The sequence below is a fragment of the Pan paniscus genome, chromosome 4 (genome assembly GCF_029289425.2).
Source record: "Pan paniscus chromosome 4, NHGRI_mPanPan1-v2.0_pri, whole genome shotgun sequence".
NCBI classification, from domain to species: domain Eukaryota; kingdom Metazoa; phylum Chordata; class Mammalia; order Primates; family Hominidae; genus Pan; species Pan paniscus.
The window spans coordinates 100,369,752-100,390,616 of NC_073253.2; the positions used below are offsets into that span (position 1 = coordinate 100,369,752).

Here is a 20,865-nt window from a genome sequence, read left to right on the forward strand (position 1 = left end):
GAGAACTAGCACAAGTCAGTAATCATTTGCTGAAAAATAATACTGGTTAATTTCAGAGAATTTAGAAATTAGAGTCAACAAAATATATAATATAAAAATTAATATAAAAAACAAAAAAGATCTGATAAAATACGTAATGGTTCTGGTATTGTTCAGAAAGTGATAAGCATATAGAGTAACTTTCATTTTATCATAGTTGAGCATGCACATTAGTAATTTAAAAGAGACAACTAAAAATTAAAATATAATGTATTTAAAAAGTAAAATAATAAAGAAAACTTGATGTATTCAGAGGAAGGGAAGAGAGAAAAAAAATACAAACCAAAACGGTACACAAAGGAAACAAAATGACATGAAAAAAGCCCAAATAAATCTGAAAGTACAATACATATGTAACTTCAACTTGCCTGTAAAAGAACAGTGTCACAGATTGGATTTATAAACATGCTGCATGATATTTATTAGATACATGCAGTTAACCTAATGATATAGTGAGTATGTGAGTAAAGGAATGGAAACAATGCTTTAAGACATTATATTAACATAATATTTTATGTGTATACAATTAATGCCAACATTATACCTTAGCAATATTAATATTTCTTTAAAAATAAGAATATAATTGACTATAACTGAGTGAAAAGGGTACAGAGAATCAGAAAGAGGTAATTAAATCCTTATGCACCAAGTGAGGGGGAAAGCAAAGATGGTGAAATAAAATGCTCCACTGATCGTCTCTCCTAAAAGGACGACAATTTAACAACTATCTACACAAAAAAGGACATTCATAAGAACCAAAAATCAGGTGACCACTAACAGTACCTGGTTTTCACTTCATGTCACTGAAAGGCACACTGAAGAGATAGGAAAAACAGTCTTGAATCATCGATGCCACCCCCTCATAGAGACACTGAACTCAGTTCCGCACTGTTATAGCAGAAAACAAAACCAGCTGATGCCCTCCTGTGTATAAAGCATTAAAACCAACCCTAGACAGAAGGGAACTGCCAATTCCAGTGGTCCTAATCAGTTTCTGCAAGCCTAGCCACCGTGGGCTAAAGTGCTGTGGAGCCATAAATAAACTTAAAAGACAATCTAGGCCACAAGAACTGCAACTCCTAGGAGAGTCCTAGGGCTGAAGTGGGCCCAGAGCCAGTAGACTGGGGAAACATGTGACCTAGTGAGACACCAGCCATGGTGGCTAAGGAGGGCTGGCATTATCCACCTCCTAAATCCAGGCTGCATAGCTAACAAGTCCAAAAGGCTGCACAGCTTACAGGTCCTCCATTTGAGGAGAGGAGAGAGAAGAGTGGGGAGACTTTCTCTTGCATCTTGGGTACCAGCTTGGCCACAGCAGGGTACAGCACCAGTCAGAGTTTTGAGGCCCATTTTTCAGGCTTTAGCTCTGAAATATTTCTAGCAACACCCTACACCACAGGGAAACTTGTTGCCTTGAAGGGAAGGACCAAGTTCTGATAGAATTTATCATTTTGTAACTGAAGAACCCTTGGCTCCTGAATAATAACCAGCAAAACCCAAGTCCTATGTCAATGGCCTTAGATGAGACATCTTAGAGATGACTCTTCAAGTGACACCCAGCACATTCTCAGCTGTGATGGGGCAAGACTCTTTTAACTTGAGAAAAGTAGAGGGAAAAGTAAAGGGGACTTTGTCTTACATCTTAGATACCAACTTGGCCACAGGTGGGTAGAGCACCAAACAGGCTCTTGGGGCCCCTGACTCCAGGACTTGTCTCAGATGGCATTTCTGGACCTGTGCTAGGCCAGAGGAGAGTCCACTACCTAGGAGGGTGAGACCCAGGCTAGGAAGCATTCACCACAAACTGACTGAAGAGCCCTTTGGCATTAAGGGAACATCAGCAGTAGTCTTGAAGTACTCCTGGCTGGGGTGATATTGGCCACAGGTTGAGGCTCCTCTGCCTTTGGAAAGAGGAGGAAAGAGTGAAAGGACTGTTTTGTGGTTTGATTACCAGCTGAGCCACAATACAATAAAACACCAGGTAGACTTCTAAGGTTTTTGATTCTAGTCCCTGATTCCTAGATGGCACATCTGGACCTACCCAAGACCTAGGGTAACTCATTGCCCTGAAGGGAAGAACACAGGCCTAGCTGACTTTACCACAGGCTGATTGCAGAGCTCCAGGGCCAGCAGCCCCTGGAAGTAGCCAGGAAGTAATTAGAGCAGGCCTTGGGCGAGACCCAGTGCTGTGTTGGCTTCAGGTCGAACCCAGTGCAATCATAGGGCTGGTGGCCATAGGGGTGCTTGTGTCACTCCACCCCCCCCAACTTTAAGTAGCTCAGAACAGAGAGAGAAACTACGTATGTTTGAGAGAAAGTAGAGAAGAGAACATAGTCTCTGCCTAGTAATCCAAAGAATTTTCCTGGATCTTGCCTAAACTAACAAGGTGGAATCTCTATGAGTCTGCAAGAACCACAGCATTACCAGGCTTGGGGTACCCCCCTAAAGGATATACAGCTTAGATCATAACACCCAAGTGTTTCAAATATCTGAAAAGTCTTTCCAAGAAAGATGGCTACAAATAAGCCCAGACAGTAAAGACTACAATAAATACCTAACTCTTCAATTCCTAGACACCAAAGAATATCTACCACCATGAACACCATCCAGGAAAATATAACCTCACCAAATGAACTAAATAAGGCACCAGGGACCTATCCTGAACAAAAAGAGACATGTGACTTTTCATACAGAATTCAAAAGAGCTGTTGAGGAAAATCAAATTCAAGATAACACAGAATCTGTCAGACAAATATAACAAAGATATTGAAATAATTAAAAAGAATCAAGCAGAAATTTTGGAGGTGGGATCTGCAATTGTCATACAGAAGAATGCATCAGAGTCTTTTAATAGAAGAATTGATCAACCAGAAGAATTTGTGAGCTTAAAAACAGACTATTAGAAAATACACACCCAGGAGAAACAAAATGAAAATGAATACAACACAATAAAATATGCCTAGAGAATACAGAAAACAGCCACATGAAGGCAGAGCTAAGTAATTGGACTTAAAGAGGAGGAAGAGAAATAGATAGGGGTAGAAAATTTATTGATAGGGATAATAATAAAACTTCCTAAATCTAGAGAAAGATATCAATATCCAAGTATAAGAAGGTTATAGAACACCAAGAGATTTAAACCAAAGAAGACTACCTCAAGGCATTTAATAATCAAACTTCCAAACATCAAAAATAAAGAAAGGATCCTAAAAGCAGCAAAAGAAAATAAACAAATAACATACAATGACACTCCAATATGTTTGACAGCAGCCTATTCAGTAGAAACATTACAGGTCAGAAGAGAGTGGTATGACATATATAAAGTGCTGAAGGAAATAAATGTTTACTCTAAAATAGTAGATCCAGCAAAAGTATCCTTCAAACATAAAGGTCAAATAAAGACTTTCACAGAAACAAAAGCTGAGAGATTTCATCAACACCAGACTGTCCTGCAGAAAATGCTAGAGAGTACTTCAAAGTATGCTAATGAGCAATAAGAAATCATCTGAAGGTACAAAACTCATTGACAATAAAAAATACACAGAAAAGCGTGGTAACTTGTGGTGTATACACTCTCTTATCTTAAGTAGAATGACTAAACAATGAAACAATAAAAAATAATAGCTACAATAAATTTTCAAGACATACACAATACAATTAGATATAAATAAAAACAACAAAAAGGTAAAAAGCTGATGGACAAAGTTAAGGTAGATAGTTGTTATTAGTTTTCTTTTTGTTCATTTGTTGCATGTTTGTTTTTCTTTGTGCTTGTTGGCTTGTTTATGCTTGTTTTATTTTTGCTTATTTGTTGGCTTGTTTAGGCAAACAATATTAAGTTGTTAAGTTGGTATCACTCTAAAATAATGGTTTATAAGATAGTGTTTTCAAGCCTCACAGTAACCTCAAATCAAAAAACCTTTTCTAAAATCATCTTCTCTAAAAGAAAGACAGGAAAGAAAGAACAAAGGAAGAAAAGATAACAAAATAAGTATAAAATAAGTAACAAAATGGCAGGAGTAAGTCCTTACTCATCAATGGCAACATTGAATGTAAATAGACTAAACTCTGCAATCAAAAGACATAGACTAGCTCAATGAATGAAAAAGCAAAACCCAATGATCTGTTGTTTACAAGAAACACACTTCACCTATAAAGACACTCAAAGACTAAAAATAAAGGGATAGCAAAAGATATTCCATGCAAATAGGAACCAAAAAAGAGCAGGAGTAGCTATACTGATATCAGAAAAAGTAGATTTCAAGACAAAAACTATAAGAAGAAAGTTGTCAGTTCAGCAAGAGGATATAACAATTTGAAATATATATGCACCCACCACTAGAGCAACCAGATTTATAAAGCAAATATTACCAGAGATAAAGAGAGAGATAGTCACCAAAGCAATACTAGTTGGAGACTTTAGCACCCCACTGTCAGCTTTGAACAGATCTTTCAGAAAGAAAATCAACAAAGAAACAACAGACTTAATCTGCACTATAGATCAAATGGACCTAACAGAAGTTTACAGAACATTTCATTCAAGGATGCCAAATATACATTCTTCTCATCAGCACATGGATCATTTTCAAGGACAGACCAGATGTTAGGTAACAAAACAAGTCTGAAAACATTCCAAAATTTTTTTTAATCATTTCAAGCATCTTCTCTGACTACAGTAAAATAAAACTAGAAATCAATAAAAAGAAAAATTTTGGAAGCTACATAAACACATGGATATTAAACAATATATACTCTTGAATGACAAGTGATTTAATGAAATTCAGAAGGAAATTTAAAAATTACTTCAAACAAATGATAATGGAAACACAACATACCAAAACCTATGGGATACAGAGAAAGAAGTGCTAAAGGGAATATTATAGCTATAAGTGCCTACATCAAAAAAGAGAAAAAAAAATTTCACATAAACAACCTAATGATGCATCTTAAAGTATTAGAAAAGCCAGACCATATCAGACCAAAATTAGTAGAAGAAAAGAAATAATAAATATTATAGCAGAAATAAATAAAATCAAAGTTTATAAAGCAATACAGAAAATCAGGGAAACAATAAGTTGATTTTTTTAAGTTAAAACTAGACTGAAAACCTCTAGCCAGACCAACTAAGAAAAAAAGGGAGAAGATCTAAATAAATAAAATCAGAGATGAAAAAAAGGCATTACAGCTGATACCAGAGAAAGTCCAAGGGTCATTAATGTCTACTATTAGTAACTATATGTCAATAAATTAGAAAATCTAGAGGAAATGGGCAAATTCCTAGGCACATAAAACCTACCAAGACTGAGCCACAAAGAAATCCGGTGTCTGAACAGGCCAATGACAAGTAATGAGATTAAAGCCATAAAAAATAATCTCCAGTAAAATAAAAGTCTGGGACCCGATTGTGGGATGCTAAGTTTTACCAAACATTTAAAGAAAAATTAATACCAATCCTACTCAAACAGTTCTAAAAAATTGAGAAGGAGATAATACTTCCAAAATCATTCTATGAAGCCAGAATTACCCTGATACTAAAACCAGGCAAAGACACTTCAAAGAAACAAAACTACAAGCCAATATCTCTAATGAATATTGATGCAAAAATTCTCAACAAAATACCAGCAAACAAAATTCAACAATACAATTAAAAGATCATTCATCATAACAAGTGGGATTTATCCTTGGGATGCAAGGATGGTTCAACATATGGAAACCATCATATCAACAGAATGAAAGGGACAAACAACCATATGATAATTTTACTTAATGCTGAAAGAGCATCTGATAAAATTTAACATCCCTTCAGGATAAAAGCCTTAAAAAAACTGGGTATATAAGCAGCATACCTCCACAAAATAAAAGCCATGTATGACTCACCCACAGCTAGTATCATACTGAGTGGGGAAACACTGAAAACCTTTGCTCTAAGATGTGGAACATGAAAACGATGCCCTTTTTACCGCTGATATTTAAAATAGTACTGGAAGTCTTACCTAGAGCAATCAGACAAGAGAAAGATATAAAGGACATCCAAATTGAAAAAGAAGAAGTCCAGTTACCTTTGGTTGCTGATGATATTATATTTTGAAAAACCTAAAAACTCCAAAAGAAAACTAGTAGAATGGACAATTGACAAAAAAATTCAGTAACGTTTTAGGTTATGAAACCAACATACAAACATCAGTAACATTTCTATATGCCAACAATGAACAATATGAAAACAAAATAAAAAAGTAATCCTATTTACAACAGCCACACATATAATTAAATATCTGAGAATTAACCTAACCAAAGAAGTGAAAGATTTCTTTAATGAAAACTATAAAACACTGATGAAAGGAATTGAATAAGACACCAAAAATAAGAAAGATATTCCATGTTCACAGATCACAAGAATCCATATTTTAAAAATGTCCATAATACCCAAAGTCATCTACAGACTCAATGCAATTCCTATCAAAATACCAATGACATTCTTCACAGAAATAAAAAAAGTACTAAAAGTCAAATGAAACCACAAAAGACCCATAATAGCTGAAGCTATCCTAAGCAAAAAGAACAAAACTGGAGGAATCATATTACCTGACTTTAAATTACTACAGAACTATTTTATTCAAAACAGCATAGTACTGGCACAAAAACAGACACATAGACCAATGGAACACAATAGAGAACCCAGAAACAAATCCTCACCCCTACCGTGAACTCATTTTTGATAAAGGTGCTAAGAAGATACATTGCAGAAAAAACTTAAAAAAATCGTACTGGGAAACGTGCTATCTATATGCAGATGAAAAAAATTAGACCTCTATCTCTCACCATATACAAAAATTAAATCAAAATGGATTAAAGCCTTAAATTTAAGACCTCAAACTATAAAATTACTACAAAGAAGCACTGGGAAAACTCTCCAAGATATTGATCTAGAGAAAAATTTTCTGAGTAGTATTTCACAAGAACAGGCAACCAAAGCAAAGATGGAGAAATGGGATCACATCAAGTTAAAAAGCTTCGAACAGCAAAGGAAATAATCAACAAATTGAAGAGACAATCCACGGAATGGGAGAAAATATTTGCAAAGTACTCATTTGACAAGGGAGTAATAATGATAATATAAAAGGAGCTTAAATAACTCTACAGAAAAAAATATTATCTGATTTATAAATGGGCAAAAGATTTGAATAGACATTCGAAAGAAGACATAGAAATGGCAGACATACAAAAAGGTGCTCAGCATCATTGTTCATCAGAGAAATGCAAATCAAAACCTACCATGAGACATCACCTCACCCCAGCTAAAATGGGTCATACCCCAAAGACAGGCAATAACAAATGCTGGTGAGGATTTGGAGAAAAAGGAATCCTCATATACTGCTGGTGGGAATGTAAATTAGCATAACCACTATGGAGAACAGTTCGGAGGTTCCTCAAAAACCTAAAAATTGAGCTACCATGTGATCCAGCAATCCCACTGCTCGGTATATAACCAAAAGAAAGGAAATCAGTATATCAAAGAGATACCTGTACTCCCATGTTTGTTGCAGCACTGTTTATAATAGTCAAAACTTGGAAGCAACCTAAGTATCCATCGACAGATGAGTGGATAAAGAAAAGTGGTACATATTCACAATAGAATACTATTCAGCCATAAGAAAGAATGAGATTCAGTCACTTGCAACAACATGGATGAAACTGGAGGTAGTGATTTTAAGTGAAACAAGCTAGGCATAACATCATACATTCTCACTTACTTGTGAGATCTAAAAATTAAAATAATTGAAATCATGGACATTGTATAAGAATGATTTTCAGAAGCTGAGAAGGGCAGTAGGGGGCTGGTGGGGAGATGGGGATGGTTAATGGGTACAATAAAATAGAAAGAATGAATAAGATCTAGTATTTGATAGCACAACAAGGTTACCATAGTCAATAATAATTTAACTGTACATTTAAAAATAACTAGAAGAGTATGATTGGATTGTAACACAAAGGATAAATGCTTGAGGGGGATGGATAGCCCATTTTCATGACATTATTATTATGCATTACATGTCTATATCAAAATATTTCATGTACCCCATAAATATACACATCTACTGTGTACCCACAAAAATTAAAAATAAAAAGTTTTAAAAAGAATATGCAGGAAACAATAGAGAGTCAATGTATATATAGTGCAAATTAATAAAATTGCTCATTGAAATAAACAAGTTTAGGTAGGGTCAGAGTAGAAGACCTCACACTTCTAATAGTAATAATAACATTAATGTTGTCTTATGTTGGGAGCTTTCATCATAGGATTAATGACATACTAACTGATCTGATTTGGAGTTAGGGCAATATAAGTGCATATGGGCCTTGTTAACCATGCTGTTTTATTTCAGGATGTTAAGGCAGCTAGTTGTCCAAATTTCAGTAAGTGGGTATCTTTTTCTCTTTTATCTTCTCTCTTGAGCCCTTTATTTCTCCAAATGACAATACTTTAAACTACTTACCAGAAAGCACTACTGGGTGCCCCTGTCCTAGGGGTCCTATGGAATAGGCTTGCAAAATAATAGGCTATATGTAGGCATGCAATTATTTCTATGACCCCTTCTCACCTGGTTTCCAATTCCATAAATGATTATCATCTTCCTTTGTAAGAGGTAATCCCAGGATTCCACTGTCTCACTAGAGATTAAACTTTTTTTTTTTCTTTTTGCCTAGGCTTTAGGTTCCTAGCCACTGTATTCTGATTTTTATTTTGGGAGAATGGTGAGGGAGGAGAGGAGGCCAACTATACTCTATATAAATTTGAAAATAAGCTTTTGTGGCAGGGCGTGGTGGTTCACGCCTGTAATCCCAGCATTTTGGGAGGCCGAGGTGGGAGAATCACGAGGTCAGGAATTCGATACCAGCCTGGCCAACATGGTGAAACTCCATCTCTACTAAAAATACAAAATTAGCCAGGCATGGCATCACACGCCTGTAATCCCAGCTACTCAAGAGGCTGAGGCAGGAGAATCACTTGAACCCGGGGGGCAGAGGTTGCAGTGAGCTGAGATCATGCCACTGCACTCCAGCCTGGGCAACAGAGTGAGACTCTGTCTCAGAAGAAAAAAAGAAAGAAAGAGAAAGAAAGAGAGAGAGAGAGAGAAAGGGAAAGAAAGAAAGAAAGAAAATAAGTTCATGTTTTCCATTCTAGAACCCACCAGCAAAATCCAAGACTCAGAATTCTATGGAAGTAATTAGCAAGTTTTTTATGAGAGTTCTTCATTGACACTTGACACTCTTGTTCGAAAAATTAGCTACACTGTATCTATTTTCTATTCAATTTCTGATTTTCAAAAAGATGTTGAAATTTTTTTTATAATGTAACTTCTTCCATTTTCTTTATCCAAGGATGTAGTTTATTTTTATTATAATTGATATACCCATAGTAGTTTATATAGTTTGGGTATGTGTCCCTGACCAAATCTCATGTTAAATTGTAATCCCCAGTGTTGGAAGTGGGCCTGGTAGGAGGTGATTAGCTCATGGGGGTGGGTTTCTTATGAATGGTTTAGCATCATCCCCTTGGGACTGTCTTCCCCATTGTTCGCAAGTTCTTGCAAGATCTTGCTGTTTAAAAGTGTGCGGCAGCCCATCCAAGCCAGGGGCCATGTTATTTCCTCTGCGCCTGATGGCAGCCGCTGGAGTCAGAGCCTGGCATCTCCACCACTTCCGCCTTCTGCTATGCAGGTCCCAACCCTCTCTCTGTTCTCATTGCACTCAGATGGGCCGGCCCAGAGCTCTGTATGGCCATGAGAAATTTCTTGCACTCCTATAATAAGCCGGCATTGTGATGAAATACTTTCTCCCTGTCATTTGAGTGAATCTTCTCAACAACACTAGGAGATAATGATGATTGAGTTGAACAATTAAGAGTTCTGGAGCCAAAGCTCTTAATGGCAGGAAAATCATCACTTTTTAAAGTAATTCTCTTTGGAGATGGTGGAGTTGGAAAGAGTTATCTTATGCACAGATATGTAATTAATAAGTTTGATACCCAGCTCTTTCATACAATAGGCGTGGAATTTTTAAGTAAAGATTTGGAAGTGGATGGACATTTTGGTACCAAGTAGAATTGGGACACAGCAGGTCAGGAGCGATTCTGAAGCCTGAGGATGCCATTTTACAGAGGTTCTGACTGCTGCCTGCTTACTTTTAGTGTTGACAATTCCAAAGCTTCCAGAACTTAAGTAACCGGAAGAAAGAATTCTTATATTTCGCTGATGTGAAAGAACCCAAAAGCTTTCCTTTTGTAATTTTGGGTAACAAGACTGACAGTGAACAGCAGGTGTCTGCAGAAGAAGCCCAAGCCTGGTGCAGGGACGGCAGCGATTATCCTTAATTTGAAACAAGTGCAAAAGATGCCACAAATGTGGCAGTAGCATTTGAAAAAGGGGTTCGAAGAGTTCTTACTACCAGGGATAGGTCAGATCACTTGACTCAGAGAGTGATGGTCTGACTTCATCGAAACCATTGGTCAATCTTCATTGAAAGCCCAAGCCTAGCTCATCTTAATGTTGATTGTTAAAGACATTGTTGATGCATTCTAAACAACTCACAGGTACACACAAAATCAACATGGGGATGGAGAAGAGAATTAGCATTTGCAGCAGTGTATCATCTACTAATAAAATTAAACTAATGTATAGTGCTGCTTTTCAATAGTTGGTAGGAGAAGGAACACATCCACTCATGGAGGAGTCTATTTACTGAATAATGGCACCTTACATTTATAAATTGCAACAGTTGTTTAACAACATTTCTTTAGTTTAAACATGTAAGTCACATAGCTAATAAATAAGATGATCAAGACTTTAATTACAATTCAAACAAGAAACTTGACTATTCTAGAAATTATGCTTGGATTTTTTCCTGGGAAAACAGAGAACTACTTTTTATATGTGTATCTTTTTATGCAATTAGCATTGTATTCTTAGTTCAGGGAAAATATATCCAAAAGCAATAGTATTAGATATTAAATATTAAAATCTAATGTATTTGAAAAAAAAAGTGTGGGACACCTCCTCCCTCTCTTGTTCCTGCTTTCACTATGTGATGTACCTCCTCTCCCTTTACATTCTGCCATGAGTGTAAGCTTCCTGAGGCCTCCCCAGAAGCAGATACACCTACGTTTTCTGTACAGCCTGCAGAACTGTAAGCCAAATAAACTTCTGTTCTTTATAAATTGCCCAGTCTTAGTATTTCTTTATAGCATTGCAAGAATGGTCTAATACAATAGGTATTATGTAAAATTCTAAGTTGATCATTATATTCAACATAATGTTTTCCTCTGTTTTACAGTTGATATATCAACTGATATATATAATAGAGAGAAGTTTTTCCAGATCTTTATTTCCTGAAGGTCTGTCTTTGCTCACCTGTTTTCTCTTTTGCCAAAAGAAGGAAGTGTGAATCTGATAATTCAAAGTTCAAGAACATTAATTTGGACATGTGACTAGTTGGCTAGGGTGCTATTATTACTAAGCATAAATCTATATAGTATTTCTTAATTTACATTCCTCTCTGACATGCAGGATGACTAAATTAAGGCAGAACTGGTTCTTCAAGGTAGATCAGATACATTATCCTTTTTTAAATCCTATTCTTTATTTTGTTGCCACATTGTATTTTTAGAGAAAATAGACTGTAATCTATTAGAACCCTTTGTTTCTTTTCCTTTCTTTAGGTGGCTGCTGAGAATGTAGTTATAAATGTACTTTGAATACAGGCCTTAAAAATCTGGGAAGTCTTGCCTAAGTTTTCGGTCTTAATCACTGATGTTGATCCTACTATATGACATTTGGTTATGGGCATTAGGCTCATTTTTAATAAGGCATTAATTGATTTCCCATTTCACAGGAACTCCAAGGAGAGGAGAGATAACTTGCAGGACAAGACTGAGATGTTATTAAGTATACTATCAAAACACCATTTATACTTTTTGAATAGTCTGGAAAAATAAAAGTTAGAACTTTTTAACACTTTACCAAGATATTGTTTTGACCTTCCCTTGGTGTGCTATCTTAACCAAGACTAAAGACTGTTTAGAAGTAACAGATTCAGCCTTGTAACCTGAAGATAATTAGATCAGACAAGTTTTACAACGAGCAAAAACCAAGAACAGACAGAAAAGAGACTCAGAGAATCCTGACAAAAAGGGCTAACCATAGCTTACTACTTTCCAAGACTTGGACTCTTGCCATCATGTGCACTTCATTGCTATGTCAAGAAGCAAGTCCTGACAGAATTGCACAATAAGATCTGAGCAGTATTCTTACTGACTGCAAAAAACTGGAGATTCTTTATAGGGTTAGAAAATACTTTTGGATTTTTATTAGTTTCCTATTGATGCTGTAACAAATTACCACAAACTTGGTGGTTTTAAAAAATACAAGTTTATTACCTTATACTTTCGAAGGTCAGAAGTTTTCAAATCAAGGTGCCAAGAGGTCTGAGTTTCTTTTGGAAACTCTAAGAGAAAGTGAATTTTTCTGTCTTTTCTGGTTTCCAGAGGCTGTCTGCATTACTTGGCAAGTGGTCACTTCCTTGCATATCTATAATCTTTGCATCCATTGTTACTTCTCCTTCTCTTTGACCTTCTTGCTGGCATCTTATATGAACTTTCATGATTACATTAGTCCTATCTGAATAAGCCAAGTCAATAACCACATCTCGGGATGCTTAACTTAATCCCCTAGACCAAGGCCTTTTTGCTGTGTGAGTTAACGTATTTACAGATTTATGGAATTAGGAGGGGTGCAATTTTAGAAGGATATTATTCTATGCAATGTTGTATAGAATTTTGTAACAGTAGCTGGTCAGTATACTTACTGCCCCAGTAAGACTAGAAGTTGTACTTTTGATTTAAAAATTACTTGACATTGTATTTAGCAACAGTGTTTTCCAAAATTTGTAAATCAATAAATCAGATTTCTAAAATAATATATATTTAATGACACTTAAGTTAGACAACCAATAACTGCTACAGCTTTAAATATTGCATTCATACCTTCACATCTGGTGATATAAACTTCAAGATTTGTCTCTGAATCAGAATATTCGGCAAAATAAAACAATTTACTACAAGTGTTTGTCCCTTTCATGTGCATAATTTTATGCTTCCCCTTCAGCTCCTCAACCTTTAACACTTAGGCTTGACTACCAATCCCAATATTGTACATCTTTGTTTTCTCCCAGATCTTGCATATTCACATAAAAAAAGTAAAAGTTATAGTTTTCACAGGAGGGAGTTTCAGCAGGTGAAATATATTTTTTGTGAAAATGAATATTATACATTTTAGTATATATATGAATGAATAGTATACATATAGCTATGTAAAAACTAGTTAACATAGTAGAAAAAACTATAATAATTTATTAGCACAAGTATGAGATCATGTATTAGTGCTCATTTTGCTTGGAGTTTAACTTTTGTCAAATTGCTTAAATGCCTCAAGCCTACATTTATTTGAATTATAGATATGTGCTACCTAAGAATATTTGTGTAATGTTCAAGTAAGAGCATGTGTGTGAGCTTAGAACAGTAATTAATATTTGATAAGCCTCAATAAATTGTAATCACTATTATAGAAAATCACAAATTTCTTCCCTGTATCTACTGAAAGTCCTGTACCTCAAAACTAAGTAATAGTAACATATTACAGAAAATGTCAAGTTCTCCAATCACTTTATAAATTGTATACTTCCCAAAACTTCTTTAGTACAAAATGGCAAATAGTCTAACTTGCTATTAAAACTCTTTTTCAATTTGTTCAGTTTTGACTTGCTGTGTTAGCAACACAGTTATATAAACCAGTGTTAATACCCAATAGGCTTAAATGACTTGGTAACAGGAGTAGATTAGTCACTCCCCAAAGTTATCAATTAATATTATGCTTTACATCTAATTTAGTTAAATTTCTTCAAAAATCAATAGTGCAGAAAGAAATTCTACCTTTAAAGTCGTTAAATTATTTGAGATTTGTTATCTTTTGTGAACAGTCATTTTAATTTTATAGAGATGAAAAGTGTCCTCACTTGAAATTAATGAACAGGGGCTATTGTAGTGTACATTTTTTGAGGTTTGTCTTTCTGGATTCAAGAAATAATAGGGGGAGAGGACGGGTAGAATGCATAAACATTTGTATTCTAGATGTTATAACTAGCAATAATTAAAGGACTAAATTCAAGAACTACAGAAAAGAGTTGCTACCAACTTAGATATCAGATCCTGAGAGGTATACATTATGTCATTAACTATAGTCACCACATTATGCAGTAGATTTCAAACACTTCTTTCTCCAGTCGAAATGAATCTTTGTACCCTTTGATCTCCCCATTACCTCCCCTGCCTCTGACAACTACCATTTTACCTCTTAAAAATTCCACAATATACACGTATATCAAAACATCACATCATACCCCATAAGTACACTTACTTGTTTAGTAAAAATAAAAATATACATTTTAAAAACATCATCAGAGGTGAAGTGTGCCTTCTCAGTATTTTCATTTTGTCCACTACAAACAAGCCCAGCTATAGTAAACGTAGCTTGTTTCTTAACTTAGCTATTAAATTTGTTGCTTTAATATTTGTTGGTATGATGAATAAAAAAAGAGTAGATACATCAATAGGACCTGATACTGATCTATCAAAATTTTAACTTAATTGGTCATTTCTTGATGAACTTTAACTCAACCCCTAACATATTTAATTTCATCAAATTTCCATTCCAAGCTTTATTTCTATTACTAAAAAAATTTTAAATTAACTCTACATAAATGTTTTCAATTATGTTCTTCTTTTGATGGTTTTGACTTCTTTAAAAATGTTAAGTCACTAAAGCCAAATTATTTAAAGTCTTTTCATAATTTGTTGACTGAAAGTGATTAATACATTTTGAATATTCTTATTTTAGTGCTCAGAAATATTTACATTATTTAAAATTAGGCTATCTAATATTGTAATATTCAATAAAAATAGAACTTAGTTCTCCTGACAGAAGAGTGTCACCCTTCAAGTGATCTACAAAAAAAAAATTTGCACAGTTTTATATTAGTGTTAAAATCTTTTAGAAAGCCAGAGGCAGACATTTAATTCCTTTAAGATGTGTTTATGCTCATATACACCTCGAAGGAACATGATGTAAATGAAGTTACTTATATTTAAGAGGGTGCACAAGGTTATAAAAGTTGCTGAGCAAAATGAGAGTTAGTGCTGACTAGGAATTATGAATTGTGTGGCAAAGCTAAGATAGCAGTGGAGTTTAAAACTAAAAATTAATAATGTATGATTGTTATCTTCTCCAGCCTTGCTAAGAATCCTAAGGTTATAGTTAATATTTTGGCTAGTTAAGTTACTTCAAGGTTGAGTTTTGCCATATCAGACATTGACTATGAGTCAACAAAGTTTGTCGTTGAAATATTAAGTTATTATAAATATGACAGACTATGGAATGTAAACAAAGAAAAACATCAGTAAAGATTGGTTGATACTGATAGACAGATTAGAAGTGAGGAGCCCAAGAAAATGAATAAGATTTAATGAGGTTAGTAACTAGAGTAGAGTAGAAATGAAAGAGTGAGAATAGGATGCATAATTGTACTTAGATCATAAAATTTTTGAATTTAAGACACCACAGATAGAACAGTTGCCAATAATGATAAAATTCAGATACGGTTGTGGGAAATGAAGGATCAGATCAAATCACTCAAGAGGCTACGATATAGGGATATTTGTCTGCATGGAGATTTGGATTCACCCAGGTTGATACCAACTATTGGTCTAGTAAAGCAGAACTTATTTTTAGGTGATGAGCTCATTAAATGAGAAAATCTAACCAGAATATTACCAAAGAAAAAACAAGAGAGATAGATGCCATGAGTCTTAAGTGCAAATAATTGGAGCTATTGCAGCTTAAGGTGGATATGTTGTTTGTTTTGAAAGGGTTGTGTTGGCTTTGGTAAGAGCAAATAAAGTGGCTACTACAGCACTGTGAAGATACTGAGGAGCTTGTTGACTTCATTTGGGAAGCAATCGCTGTCAAATAATCTTTAGAGAGTTAATTTATAAAGTGTTGAGTCTAAACAGATAAAGAGGAGAGATGCTTTGTTCATGGGGTATCTTAAAATGAAGTACAAGCCTAAGCTCCATCTGTATATCAGAAGTAATCTTTTCTTTTTGACTCCAGACTAGAACATCAACTTGTGTGTATTGTGAAATGAAGTCAATAGCCAAAAGGCAGGATTAGTTGGTGCTCCCAAAATTTGGAGGCAGTAATAAAAGTATAGGTATACACTAGAACTTTCCTAATTTCAGTGGATTAAAACATGTAAATCTCTCTATATATTTATACAATTTGTCTTATCTGCAGACTTTTGTATATCTATGTAGATACATTTTATAGGTGTATATATATATAATAATTATTTATGTATAGCCACTGTTTCTGTTCATATCACTATCACACTGGATTTATCTGAACTTTGGCATGTGGAATTTGTGAAGCTTATTATTAATCTTTTAAATGGTTCATGCATGAAGCACAGCATAACATGTACTAGGCAGAGGATTATTTTCAAATCTGAAAATTACACCACTGATATTTTAGGCATAGATTACTTTTTCTTTCTTCTAAATCATGGAATTCACTTTATGTTTCCCTATGTTTCCATAGCTACTTCACTTAATTCAGTGGTATTAAATTTATTTCAAACACATGAAGGCCTTATACGATCTGTCAAGGAAAAATAAACTTTTCAATATTAATATATATATATATATATATAGGAGTTAACCTTTTATGTGAATTCTTTGATAGTAGGATTTCAATAGTAGTAGATACAGTGAAATCAATAAAGGTCAGAAAAAAGATTTCTTTAGCAAATATTACTAGGAAATGGTAAAAATGTATATCATAAAGCAGAATTTAAACTTGATGTTCTGAACTCCTGCTCTATGAGGTTATTTCATTATTGATATAATAAATCTTTCATTGAAGAGGTAAAAAAACTTGGAAATAGCTCCAAAATCTATTTTCCAATGATAGTAAAAATAATGGCTAAAGTGTGATATTATAATCTTAGGCATATGTGTAAAATAGCAATAAGCTAATATTCTTGAATTATCTTGAAGAATATTTAAGCCCCATTTAGAATAGTATCATAGGCAATAAATGGCAGGTTGGAATTTTGCAAATCTATTAGAATATATATAAGGAAAGCACAATTTAAAGGAAAAAAAAAAACTCCTCAAATCAACTATCTCTACATGTGGAGAATCTATCAGCTGCTGTGTCCTTCTACTGAAAATTAAAGAAGAGTTAGAATTAAGAAAATTCTCAAAGCAGAATGAAAGGAACAATGAGAAAGCCTGTAAAAGTGACTAAAAATACACTTTAGTTCTAAAAATGGAAAATATTAAATATATCAGTTATTTGGCTATTTGTACTTTATAATCATTACTTAATATATTCAAATCCAAATGATAATTCAGAGATTTTTTAAAAATATATTTATCAGTGATATAAAAGGAAAATTATAAATAAATAAAAAGGAAAGCACAAAAATAACAAGGAAATGAAAATAATTGAATATAATCCTTCAGAAAAATCAAAAGTAGAAATGTAGAGTATATTTTTGAAAAGCATTAGTATATAAGAAGATTAGAAAAATCAACCAGTGATGAGATACACAATTTGGAAACTGAAAAAAGCTGAGAAAATGGTGGTTAAATTTAATTTTTTCATCAACTTAATCATGTATCTTTACATTTCATTTCAATATGTAATTAAAACTGGTCATGTAAATTTGCCATTTCGTAAGCTATTCACTAAAAAATGTTCCTAAAGCTCTCCAGGAAGAACAAGAAAAAAGCTTAGAAAAGTTGAAAATTAGATTCAAGAACCATTTATTTCTTCCTAGGTAACAGTGGCTGAAATTGAGAGAAAGAAAAATGGCCTGAGTTACTGTTCTTTACTTATGGACAAGGATGCATTGCAATAACTTTCTTCTGAGGAAATTAAAATTACATGCTATGGTAGTATATTCATAGTCAGAATATGTCTTAATTTTTTTGTCACGTGTTACATTTTGATAAGTTAGTTTGCCAAAGAAAATGTATTTTGTCAACCCAAAGTATATTAACTTGTGTGTGTATAGGTATATGTGAGTGTGTGTTTATGTAGCAATCTCTTCCCACATCTGTTTAATTAATTAGGCATTTTTTTGTCCTTACTTTGTACTTTGTTTATGCTACCGGAGGCTCACAGGGAGTTAAAAGAAAACCCTAATTTCCTAGCTAACATATTTTATAATACATGAGTGATGAATTAATACCAAAAGTTTATTTGAAGCAAATATTGTATTTGGAGGCAAAATGTTTGAAGGTTTTATTACAGTGGTCTAACAAATATTGAGTCTTTAATGGGAGAATTGCTCACTGGAGTAAATTAAAACTGGAAGTTGAAGCTGCAAATATTCACAGAGGGAATCGGTGTATAATTTTAAATTGCCAATAGCCTGGTTTAACATTTTAGCACTCAATCATCTTGGCAGAATCAGACTTCTTGACACAGGTGCACAGCAGGAGCCTTGTAAGAACCTTATTGAAGAGGACTGGTCAGGATTTTACAGTTTCATCTTCTGTTTGTTACCAACATGTCATTTTATGTCTCAGTGAGCTTTGCTAATAATAATATAAATGAGATGTTTCAAAATACTTTGGCGTTTTTAATCACAGATTTTAATAAAACCATAAAAGTCATAATAATTTTATAGCCTCAAGGTAGAACAATTAAAAATAATATGCCTTATTAAGAAAGTAAGAAACTTCTTTGATGAAGCTAGAGGTTAAATTTGGAGGAGTTTAGATATTCAGTAAACTATAACACTAACATTTAATCAAATTAGTTGGTAATTTTGAAGACTGAAGCTTAGATTATAAAAGTTTCCTAGTCAGTATGTTTTCCTATTTCACGTTATGTCATATTAGAGTAATTATTTGCATACTCAAGTAATTATTTGCATTCTCATACAAATGTTATAGAGATAAGTATGTTGGCTCTAGAACTAAACTGCTTGGTCTTGAATCCTCCTATTTTCAATTACTGTCATTACTGCCCATAGAACCATTGGTAAGTTAAATAACCTCTCCGTACTTCATATTTCTCATCCATGAAATGGGAATAAAAACACACCTCAAAGGAATTCAATAAATTACTCCGCATAAGCCTGGAACAATAAGCACTAGCTATAATTGTTATTGTTTGTTATTATTGTTACTTCATATTCAAGAAAATAAAAGGAAACTATGGTTATAAAATGTTGGCTATCACAAACTGTTGCAAGTAGCTTTAACCTGTTTTTAAGAGTCCCGATAATACATTTATTGATTGGCATGATTTTCTTTTTTCAAAGGGAAGAAAATGAAACAAACAAAAACAAAATTTAAAAAATAAAAGAAACAAGCAAAATGGATATTATATTTAAACAGTGCAATTCAGTTTACAATCAGTTCTCTGTTCTAATTTGCTGTTTCCCAGACAGCACATTATAAGAAAATCTTCATTTTTAATGATAGAGCTCAAGAAGCATCCATGTCTAAATAAGCACTACATTTTAAAAATGTATTTTCCATATAAATGGAGGCTTATAAATCTCTTCTCAGATTTCCATACCCAAGATGAAATAGATGTACAGCTTATGACATGCATACTGCAAGAATTAACTGAAGTTAAAACAGCACTATATCTATGAAATTCTTTAAATTTTGAAAAACCATCATTTCTCTCATTGTTCCTTCTGTATATTTCCTAGTAAACTCTACTCTGCTTCCTTCTGATAAAGTTGAAAGTTATAGAGGTCAAGCTCAGTGATTTTGACATCACCTGTACTCTCAGAAACCAGAGATGCAATCTCAGACGAGGTGAGTCAAGCTCACATATTTTTTCAAGACAAAAAAGATGGAATTGCATTTAGTATGAGTTTTCTGTAGTTTGAGAACTATACAGTTGACTGAATTGAGCAAAAATATTCATCCTCTGCACTTGTCTTGTATGGAATAATGCTTACAAGCTGTTTCTGTATTGGTTCTTTCCATAGTTGTTCAAATACTTGCCCCTATTTAAATTTTTTTCTCATTTAAAATTTTTATATCACAGAATGTCACACTATATTTTCTACATTGGTAATTGGTTACATAACCTATAAACACACTTGTTGACTAACCAAATGTACTATTATCGGAATCCTCCAATACTGAATAATAAAAATTCACAAACCAAATTTTTCCTAGATACAGCAAATTCTACCATAAATAATGTTTCTTCTCAATATATAAGTCAACAAAATCACGCTTCTAATTCTGAAGCGAAAAATTCATACATATATGCATATGTACTCTGGCATTTCTCTTTTACCTGGATGACAAATTAAACAAAGAAGCAGATTTTTTAAATAATGTTCCAAAGTCCAGATAGTAATGGCAACCAATTTCTAACAGACCTTGTTGTTTTCATCACTATAAAGCAGAGACATTTGTTTCAGGGTGTCTAAAGCATTTTGCCTACTCAGTGCAATATTCTTTATGGCTCATACAATATTGAGAGTTTCCACAAATGAAAGTCAACTTCATTATTATAGAAAACTTTATGTGGTTTTATGTGTGTGTGTGTGTGTGTGTGTGTGTGTGTGTGTGTGTGTGTGTGTGTGTTATGAGAAAGGACAGCTTTACTACATAAACGGTTTTACAAAGCCGAATTTTACCTTTTAACACTGCCCTAATCTTGGTGATATCTT

General features: G+C 33.8%; 1 pseudogene; it reads left to right on the forward strand.

Moving 5' to 3' along the window:
* Nucleotides 1-9,965: 9,965 nt before the first annotated feature.
* LOC100968431 (ras-related protein Rab-9A-like) lies at nucleotides 9,966-10,528 on the forward strand (annotated as a pseudogene).
* The last annotated feature ends 10,337 nt before the right edge of the window (nucleotides 10,529-20,865 follow it).